The following is an 11,074-nucleotide window of genomic DNA, read 5'->3' on the forward strand; positions in this document are numbered from 1 at the left end:
CGGATTTTGTAGAATGAGCGATATATTAATGGTACCACAGATCTGTTATCTGGTGTAATTCAAAATATGTACTTCAAATTCAAGGAAACCAATCACCCATGCGAAAACAAACAAGTTTCCTCAAATTTCAAAATTATTTCCCACAGAAATTTTATTTGTAATTTAATAGTTTTACGAAAAAGTAGGCTCTACCATGTATAAAAATTCTATAATTTTCTTCACAAGTAAAGCATACAATCATAAAGGCCATTAGAAGCACAGTAAAATTGAAGTGCAAAGTTGCAAACATACCGTATATATTAAATCCAATTTCAAACACTATTGAAAGTTTTGACTCAATTTTATGATTTTATAAACCAAAATTGTAAAATCATGCTGTAGTCCTGATCAAATTGAAGAAAAAGGATTCAAATAATTATTGTACAACAACATATCAAACTCAATTATTCAAAGGATAAGACTTATTTATTGCCATTTTTCAAAAACAGCAATGTTGTAAATCATTAAGTATCATCTAGTAATGTTCAGTCAACTGCTCACTTGCGCTGACATCCGGAGTCCAGTGACACTCAAAAATAGCAAAACACTTGTGTGTTATGGTGTGTTACAGCACAGGAAATACAATATTAAGAAAGAATGCAAATCAGGATTGTCAGTTTCTGATCTTTTAACTTTTTTGACTAATTCAATTTCTTGGATACATTTACCAGGAACTCCGATGTCTAATATTTGGAAACAGAACCACTGACCTGGGATTGTGGTATACCATATTACCATAGCATTAGTTCAAGTGCAGAGGAAGGAAACATACCTCAGATCCCAAGTGTCGGAATTCCACCATCCCAATTAAATCACCCAGTAGGCCTGGTAAATTTTAGGGTCTAGTGCCTAACTGATTGTCTTTCAATACTTGGAAAACCGCACAACAATTCAAATAATTTCAAAATGTATTGTTGTATACACAAGAGTATATAGAGAACGCCTCAAGTAGACACAATGAAGTTTTACTACATTTTAAATGGATCTGGTGGAATGTGAAGTGAACATAATAAATCTGGCAGTCAGGCACCATCTTGACAGAAAACAGAACAGAAGCGAAAAGTCTACACAAACTCCTGCCATACTATACTGCAGATGCTATGCTGCAAGTACATTCAAATGAATTGGTGAAATATGCATAATTTGTCAAATCCATTTTATAGTGTTGAAAACAATAACAAATTAAGCCTATACAAAATAACCTCGTAATTATTTTCTACTGACCTACTACCTATATTGTACACTACAGTCTTATTACTAGTGGTGATGCTGGGTTGCCAACAAGTTTCACCCATATTCGTTGCGCAAATCGACAAGAACCACCCTAAATTTTCCTTACTGGAAATCAAGTATCATCTATGAAATATAAAGCTTGTTGAATTTATTTTTTTAATGATTTTCTGTTAATCTTTCCATATAAATATTTTCAGAAATTTTATGTTGTTTCTACTGCGCTGTAAAATGCAGGGTAACAACTCACTACCCAGTCCACATATTTAGTGGGGAGGGAGGGTGGAAGTCCAGAAAATAGTTTTTGTGACCTTCAACTTCTTCTAGGTCAGATTTTGAATACTTTGTAGTCGGCAAACTTCTGGCGTCTGTCACCTGCAAAATTGTCACCCGAACTGTTTCTACGGCGAATGTTAGGTACGGCATATTCGCCGCTATTACCACCTCAACAGGTGGTTGACGGATTCACTCGCATTACCACGCATTCACCTTCACCTGTTCCGTTCCTGCTGGGGCTGTTACTGCACATTCCTCGCACCACCCTTAATTCACACAAATTCACTCGCAACCGTTTGCTTAAAAGTAGAAACACGCTGATAGACCCTACAACAGACCTGTGATGTGATTATTACACTGTGTATGGCATTAGACCATGACAATTAAACTGATTATCAGATTTTTTTATATACTCTTGTATTAGATGGGATTTGCCTGATTATAGATTAACAGCTTTGTGATTCCAGACAGCAGTGTTGCCAAATCCGCAATTTGGTAGTCCAATTGGGTGACTTTTGAACATTTTCCCCAGTTTTAGAACATTTCCTGACATATACAGAAAACAATAGCGCATTTCAGCAGCTGATTGAAAATATTTGGAAATTGGTTGGTTTTTGTTTTCATCTTAAAAAACAAAAACGCACCAACCAATCACACTCTGGAGACAGCGCATTTTGATGAGGGTAGTAGCGGTAGGATTGTTCAGTGAATATGATGAGTGGTGTGAACAATGTTTACAGTCACCACTCTTGTACCGCGTTGCTGTGACTTAAAATGCAGCAAATGGAAGGTAATGTCCACACCGCATCTTCGATGCAAGAAATTGATTGGTTGAATATGTTTTGATGGTCATGCATGTTTTTGCATGATCAGTCCTGAAAGGTCTAAAAACACAAAATTGGATGACTTTTCAACATTGACTCCCACGACTTGAAATTGGGTGACATTTTGATTATTTGACGGTGATTTGGCCTGACATTTGTTGGCAATCCTGACTTAACCAGACAAACAAGTCTCTTGTCAGAAACCTACTCACTCAAAATCACCTCAAATCTTGTTGCTCTTGTTTATTTTTGTACTTAATTTTTTTTTTTTAAATGGATGCATACAAATTCCATTGCAACATTTTCAATTTAAAGTTTTAAATTCATTGATATTTTAATTTTATAATTTACAATATAAATTTGTTTGTTTTTTTAAATCAGTATATTAAAATGATACCGTCAAGTGTCAATCATCTAGACATGGTGAATGCTGAAATGACATGCTGCTCATAGTCACTATACAGCAAGAAATCCATTGTCTATGTCAGACGCTGACATTCATTATTGGGTCTCAGACTAAACCTCCATTTTCAGATACAAAATTTGTAATTTGTATAATAAGAACAATTAAAATTCAACATTTCAAAAAGATCCAAATTTGAACTAAAAATCTTGCATACAAATTCCATTGCAGCATTTTTAATTTAAAGTTTTAAATTCATTGATATTTTAATTTTATAATTTACAATATAAATTTGTTTGTTTTTTTAAATCAGTATTTTAAAATGATACCGTCAAGTGTCAATCATCTAGACATGCTGAATGCTGAAATGACATGCTGCTCATATAGTCACTATAATACAGCAAGAAATCCATTGTCTGTGTCAGACTCTGACATTCATCATTGGGTCTCTACACATGTTCATGTACGGTACTACATGTACTATACACTAGCAATGGGAATATCTTAAAAGCAACTCGAACTAAACCTCCATTTTCAGATACAAAATTCAACTTGTAATTTGTATAAGAACAATTCAAATTCAACATTTCAGAAAGATCCAAATTTTAACTAGAAATCTTGTCAATTGATGTGTGATTGAGTAAGAAAATGCTCTGAACTGATCATCATTTATCAAGAAATCTTTCTACTATCCATGACGACACAATAGTTACTGTGCATGTGTGCGGATGTGGATAGAAGATAGAGTGTGTAGCTATAACTACTTCAGTCATTTAATCGTCACCAATTAAACAATTCTTTGTGAAGTTTAAGGGGGTACTACACCCCTGCCCAATTTTGTGCCTATTTTTGCATTTTTCTCAAAAATTATTTGGTGACAAGTAAGATATGTATATACTTATAGGGCAACGACTACAACTACTGTACTGAAAATTCAGCAACTCAAAGCAAGTAGTTATTGATTTATTGATCAAATATTGGTTTCCCTCATTTTTGACTGTAACTCCACAACTGTTGTCTGTACTGAAATAAAATTTCCAGTGCAGTAGTTGTAGTCCTTGCCCATATATCTTACTTGACACCAATGCGCTATATTTTTGAGAAAAATGCAAAAATAGGCACAAAATTGGGTAGGGGTGTAGTACCCCCTTAATGTTACCGGTACCAAAATTTATTTTGATGACTTATCTGTATCTTCGGCTAACAATTTGCCGAGGATTCATTTGAGCAACTTTTTTTGGCGCTATACCCATCGTGATTCGTGATCGACGTTGTTTACTTCCGAATTTCCATTGCTTTGCATGGTGTCATGCTTCACTGATTCAGACACGTTTTGAGAGCTATTCGAAAAGAGAAGGGGGACCATCCCCGGTTCTGATATCTGCAATCAATCCTAGGTTCCAGGATCGTGCATAGGTAAACTGTGCACGTGAAGCCTGTGCTAGTTGTAGTAACTACAAATTTTGAACGTTTGAGAACGGTCGGAGCAGTGAGTTCCAATTATTGGAACTAAGCCTGTGCAACAATACATACTCAAAAATTTGAGGGATGCACGTATGAGAAGAAGAAAAAATTGTAAACTTAAATTTAACTCAAGCTCAACTTTAAATTTAAAGAAATTTTTTTAAGGGGGTACTACACCCCTGTAGTAAATTTGTGACTATTTTTGCATTTTTCTCAAAAAATAATAACACACTGGTACGGTAACAAAAGTTATGTTTATTATTGGGGCAAGGAATCCAATAATACTACACTGAAATTTCAGTGACTCAAGACAAGCGGTTCAGTATATTGATCGGAAATGAGGTACATTCTAGCGGTACCTCTTTTCTTATCATAAATAACGAACGGCTTGTCTTGGGTCACTGAAATTCCAGTGTAGTAATTGATTCCGTGCCCTATAATATACATTATAACTTTTGTTACTGTCTGTGTTATTAGTTTTTGAGAAAATGCAAAATAGGTCTATCTAAATTTATCGAGGGTGTAGTACCCTTAAGCTAAATCAAACGGAACTTAATTTAAATTATAAAATACCATCGGCTGCTCTGGCCTAGGTAAAGCCAAAAGCAACAATGTATGTATATAAACCTTGCCCGAGAAGTCTAGCCAAGAATTTGCTCACCGATAGCTTCACATTCTAGGCTAGAGACCGTAGCATTCAAAATGTAGTCGGATTCGCTGAAGCATGACACCGTGTAAAGCAATGGAAGTTCAGAAGTAAACACAACCGATCACGACAGGCAATTGCATCAACAATGTTGCTAAAATTACACTTCAGCAAAATTATAGACTGCCCTAATTAGGCAAATCTTGCTCAAAAGTGAAAAGATACAGTTGACTCATCGAAATAACTTTCATCCAAATTTCAACATTAATGTAAATAGAATAAATAACCTCCGGTGCAAAAAATTGCACCGTAGCAAAGCACTCTAGCTTCGAATGCGTAACTATTGTGTGCAAATTCGAAGCTAGAGTTCTCGAGTAATATTATATTATAAACCATGAAACAGATAACTAATAATATGCTATGTGCAGGCTTTGAATTTTAAGGTGAGCGAGTGCAACGCTCGCGGATGGCTTACCTTAACTTGTTCATCCGAGTGTGATTTATAGCTCACCTTGTAAAATCCCCGGGGGGGCCACTCAAATATGAGAGTGTACGCATGCGTGACCAAATTTTTTTGAACACCCCTAAACAAGTTTTCCTCTGTGAGCAAAATGACCCCTAAACAAGTTTTTTAGCGCTTTCCCAAAAAATTTGACCCCCTAAACAGGTTTTTGTCTAATTTTGACCCCCTAAACAAGTTTTTGTCTAATTTTGACCCCCTAAACAAGTTTTTGTCTAAATTTGACCCACGTTACAAGTTTTGATGGATTTTGACAAATTGAACAAATTTGTAGGCCTACTAAGTTAGTAACTTTTCATTGAACACTAAAACTGAGTCCACCTCCTGGATATAGGCCTAGGCCTACCCCCCCCCCTCCGGTATACCATACCGTACCACTTTAAAATATAAATAATTCAGATTCGTAGCTTGTTACATGAATCTGATTGGATTCTCGTAAAGTAGTTTTGTGAGAATATACCAATATTCAGCGTAATTTATCATCATAGTTTATCCAGACGCAATAGCGTTAAAGCAGTTTTCACATCGTATTTGGTTCCGAATTCGGCACCTAAAGTTGATTATCGTGTCCTGATATCAGCGACCCTTTTCATGCTTTCTACTGCATATATAATTTCCTAAAGTAATCCAGAGAAGGGGAAACTCGCAAATCTACCAGCAGGAGTAGTGAATAATGTGAGGAATCTATAAAGGTCCTAAAAATCTTTTTGAAATACATATGATATTTTCATTCCGGATTTTCGTCTCCCCGTTTCCACTGAACTATATACCCATCATCATAATCATGACGTCATTAATTAATATGCACGTTTTTTAATCTAAACGGTATTTTACATAGAAGTACGAGGCCATGGTTAAATCACATGTAACACGTCATGAAATATATTTGCATAACATAGTGCTTTAAACATTTATACGACACTGGAATAAACTTTTTCGAATCGGAGTTTCAGCAGATTTGAAAAGCGGATTAAAATGGTACCCTAAATGCGTTACAAACGATTTTAAAACAACCCCTTTTCATGAAAATCACCGTTTTTGACCCCTTAACGCGTCACGCAGCAGAACGTGCCCAACCGAAAAAACACCCTTTTCACGCATTTTTTGGTCACGCATGCTTACATCATTATATTTGAGTGGCCCCCCCGGGGTAAAATCTGCCAGAGCCTTAGCTTCTTCACAAGTGCGGTTTATAGCACACCTGATTGCTCACCTTAACATTTCAAGGAGTGCTATTAATTGCACACCTAGTATTTTCAAAACTCAATGCCTGTATGTGATTGAATTTTAAAAATCGTGGAATACATCATAGTCTAGATCTGCCAGCATGCCTCCAGTCCTCCTTTAACATAGGGACGGATATTGACTGGCCGTCATAATGTTAAATAAAGATACTTAGTTTCAACTAGGAATACATCCAATGTAAATCATGTTATTTATGTATTCATGATACAGTTCATGAGTTTATAAATTCATGAATTTACAAACAAAAATAAATACTAACTATCAAACTATAATATAAAGTCTAAGACAAGACACTGACCTTAATTATCATTAAATGCTGGATGGAATTGGGATGGAAGTCTTTATCTCTGGCAGGTAAACGATCCTTCCTCTTAATAAAATACAGACAAATTATAAATAATCCAGCTTCACAGTTGCAATTCAATTCCAGGTAGTACGGTAGCTAAAAAGGCCTGACCCTGACCGAAGCAGCGAAAAGTCGACTGGCCGTAGAATCCGGGCTTCGTGAAGTTCTTGCTTCCGTTTTCGATCTCAAACGCTCGCGGCAATGTCTGGCCTCTGAACGTCTGAAAATATCACACAAAAGTCATGATCTAGTAACTTACGAGGCATAGCTAAGCGCAGGATAGGGTGATAATTATTTGATGACAGGTTGTTCCTTGATCATGACGTTGGAACATTCACCTGCCAGTTACTCATTCACCCCCAATGTAAGCTTACTTTATTTTCATTCAATTCCCATTCATTCTGTGACAGCCAGCTCATGAATAATCGATAACCGATATCAACCGATGCCGATAACGCACAAGGCTTTTCCTATTTTTAGCCTTCATTGACAGTCGCTTTATTGTTTCAGGGAATAATTGTTTCCAATAGATGATATTGTTACCCCCGAAGGGCTGTGCAATAATTTTGTGTACCCTCGGGTCAAAACGGTCTGCCAAAATCGCTTCCCCCCTTTTGATGTGCCAAATAACATTTGCCCCCCCCCCTTTTGACGTGTCAATATCTCCCCCACCACCCATTATGTAAGATTTTGGGGAACCTACCGGTAGGGCCTACTCCTTGATCACCGTGCCGAAGCGAGCAGGATATTTTGCATATTTGATATGTACTGTATGTGTTCCTTGCCCCCCTTTTGACCTACCATGATCGCTCGACCCCCACATTCAAGTTCAACCTGTCAAAAATGCTCCCCCACTTATTTTGGCTTGCCAACCCCCCCCCCCATCGTCAACTCAGAAGTGCAGAGTAAATAGGCCTAGACCTCGGAAACTGGAGGTATGAGGTAGGCCTATTTCAGTGCAATGCGTGTGTAGGCCCCTAAATGCTTAAAGTGGCCCCGCGGCAGCTGCGCACGATTTGTACGGTGCGGCCACGCTCAGTCTTTATGCGGTTTTTTTTTGACGGTGTGACAATGAGCATCGACCCCACAGCCACAGATTTAACTTAAAGTGGATAGGCCTACACTATATCCACCACCCCGGGGGTACACTATATTATAGGCCCTAATTATTGCACCACCCCTCAGGGTGATCACATTCGGGAGCACCGGTTAAAGGAAGGTGGTCCAATTTGGAAATGAAATGATAGAATTCTAATACTTTTACTTAAGCCCAGCGTAGGCCTAGGCTACATGTTTTTCAAGCATCGGCGTGAAATTTTTCCTAGCCCAAGTTCAGGCTCAAATGCAGGGTGCGGCCGGGAGGGCAATTTGAAAGAATGAATGCGCACCAACTTGAAAATCTGCCGTTCCCCCAATAAATCAGACCACTAAGAAATAGCAGTCCAGAGCTTGTCAGCTTCCTGACGGTGTTCATAAATACTTTGGTGGGAGTTGGAAAAGTTGGAACCATCATTTAGATCACTACCCTAAAAAAGGGTGGATTTTTTATCCCCCCCCCCCCCTTTTTCATGTAAAAGAAAACCAAAAATATATTCATTAACTCAGGCTAGTCAGCTAAAAATGACCATAAGGGTGGCCAAAATGTTTGAGGTCTGTTCTGTTTGGCCTCCCACCACATTGCTTTACCTTTGTAGAAATTGTTTAATGGTGAAATAAACTATATTAACTCATTGGAGTTATATAATTTTCTTGAGTGTACTATGTAATATTAAATACTTTTACATTCATCAATCATCATGTTCATGCTCACCACCGAGCGCGCAACATTTTCGGATGTGCATGTTTTACCCTCAATTTTTAATCCCCCCCCCATTAAGGACTGATTTTTTTCCCCCCCCCCCCTTTTTTAGGACCCAAAATATTTTTGATCTTCCTATATTTTCCAACCCCCACCAAAGTATATGAACACTCGACACTCCCTAATGAAGATTGAGACTTCACGAAGAAGCATAGCAACACTTCAAATAATGCGACTGGAATAGTAGAAGAAGAAGTTAGCGGAGTCGTGAGCCCTGAAATATTTTTAATCGATGCATCGATTTAGATTTATCAGGTTGCCAGTTATAATATTCATATCGTTACCATATTGAGTCAATGTAAAGTTTTAAAAGTATGGGCCGAGGGGGGGGGGGGAGTGTCGGAACTCGGAAGAAAAGTTAAAAGATAACGATAGAGGGCTGTGCCAGCCCTAGGATAAGAAGCTATAAGAGAAAGGCCTGAGAAAAAGAGCAACAACGCGCAACGTCGGGGAGTTTCAAATGATCAAATAATTTCGATTTTTGTTGGAAGTTGTTTATTTTTACAAAACTTTCGTGAAAAGAAGGCGGTAGATATCGAAGAATATTGTCAGCAAAAGACAAAATAAAACAAATGGATGAAATATTTAACTTATTTGAGTCACACTCTTTTGTCACTTTACAAGCAATGCACAAAAATGGGTTTGCATCAAACTCAAATGTTTCAACAACTTCCAGGTCTTTTGGTATTAAAGGATTTTGTTTAACTTAAGATGGGTGACCTGATTGGCAGCCTCCAGTGGCGTAACCAGTACGGGGGCCAAGCTGTCCCCGGACACAAAAAAACTGGGCATCAGAAGAAAGCTCATATTTTTCTCATAATCCCACTGAAATGTTAGGATTAAAATATATTCCGTTTTCGATGTTGTAACAAAAAAGCGATAGCCCCAAATGTGGTATACCACACATACCGTTCTATGTGCCTTTGTGGAACATGTTTTTACTTTTAACATTAACGGCGAGTGCAATTTTACCTCAAATTTTGACAATTGGATTATTTTGGTACAGACCTCCGATGGTGAGGTACAAAATACAATACGAAAAAATCTGATCACCTACATTTCCGGGGTAAAGGCATTTCTAGATATCCAGGATCAAAGTTTACACAGGGACCAGGATTTGAAATTGCTCAATGTGTTTAAACCCAAAGTACAATAAGGATTCAGAAATTATATGACCTATCTACAACTTCAGTCCGGAGTTTTAGCGAAAATGTCACATGAATATGGGTTTCTGACCAAATTCACCTCATATTTGCCCATTTTTAGCCCCAAAAGTGCAAATTTTTTCCACGCGCATTTATTCCACTTTTGCACCATATTTAATAAGTTTAGCTATACAAATTAGCACAATTTTTCACGCGCTTTGCGCGCATTTGTACCATAAACTTCATATGTCGACAAAATATTCCTGGATTACTTCAAGACTTTTTTTCCAACCCATCCCCCCAATGTCAAAAAGAAATCTACGCCAATGGAAACAGAAAATATACTCTGGTTTTTTTTTTAACGAAATGATGGTTGAAATAAAAGATAAGAGGCCAAAAAAGGTGAAAGTCAACTTTGGTGTTGAAAAAGATCGACGAAGCCCATAGTTGAAAAGCCAACTTTTAATAGTTGACAAATTTGACAAGTTGAGAAAAGATGGAAAAGCCTATAAATACAGAACTTGAGTAATTCGCACATTTTTATGCAACATTTTTTATCGGCATACCCAACTAAGAACTATTTTTTGGGACGCGGAAGTGTGCAGTACCGCATGCGGTACTGCACACTTCCGTTTACAGTCCCGCATGCGGAACTGCACCTTCCGTCACGCACTTCCGCATGCGGTACTGCACATCCCGACCTGCATTCCCGCATGCGGTAATGCAGGTCGGGATGTGTAGTACGGCATGCGGTACTGCAACATTTTGGTGCATTTCCGCTTGGGGATGTGCAATATTTTCGGTGTATTTCCGCGTGGGGAACTGCAATATTTTGGTGCATTTCCGCTGGGGATGTGCAACCTTTTTGGTGTTTTTCCGTATGGGGATGTGCAATATTTTGGTGTATTTCCGCCAGGGGATATGCAATATTTTGGTGCATTTCCGCTAGGGGATGTGCAATATTTTGGTGTTTTTCCGCATGGGGATGTGCAATATTTTGGTGTATTTCCGCCAGGGATGTGCAATATTTTGGTGCATTTCCGCTTGGGGATGTGCAATATTTTTGGTGTTTTTCCGC

At 37.8% G+C, this 11,074-nt stretch overlaps 1 protein-coding gene across 1 annotated transcript in view; it reads right to left on the bottom strand.

The window, feature by feature from the left end:
- The window catches only part of LOC140150999 (serine/threonine-protein kinase 17A-like), a 96,338-nt gene extending 88,957 nt beyond the window's left edge, over nucleotides 1–7,381 (bottom strand). The window contains exon 1 of the mRNA XM_072173186.1: nucleotides 6,946–7,381. The gene's annotated coding sequence lies outside the window, so the exon portion shown is untranslated. The remainder of the gene's footprint in view (nucleotides 1–6,945) is intronic.
- Between the last annotated feature and the right edge of the window lie 3,693 nt (nucleotides 7,382–11,074).

This window comes from Amphiura filiformis, chromosome 4 (genome assembly GCF_039555335.1).
Source record: "Amphiura filiformis chromosome 4, Afil_fr2py, whole genome shotgun sequence".
Classification (NCBI taxonomy): Eukaryota; Metazoa; Echinodermata; class Ophiuroidea; order Amphilepidida; family Amphiuridae; genus Amphiura; species Amphiura filiformis.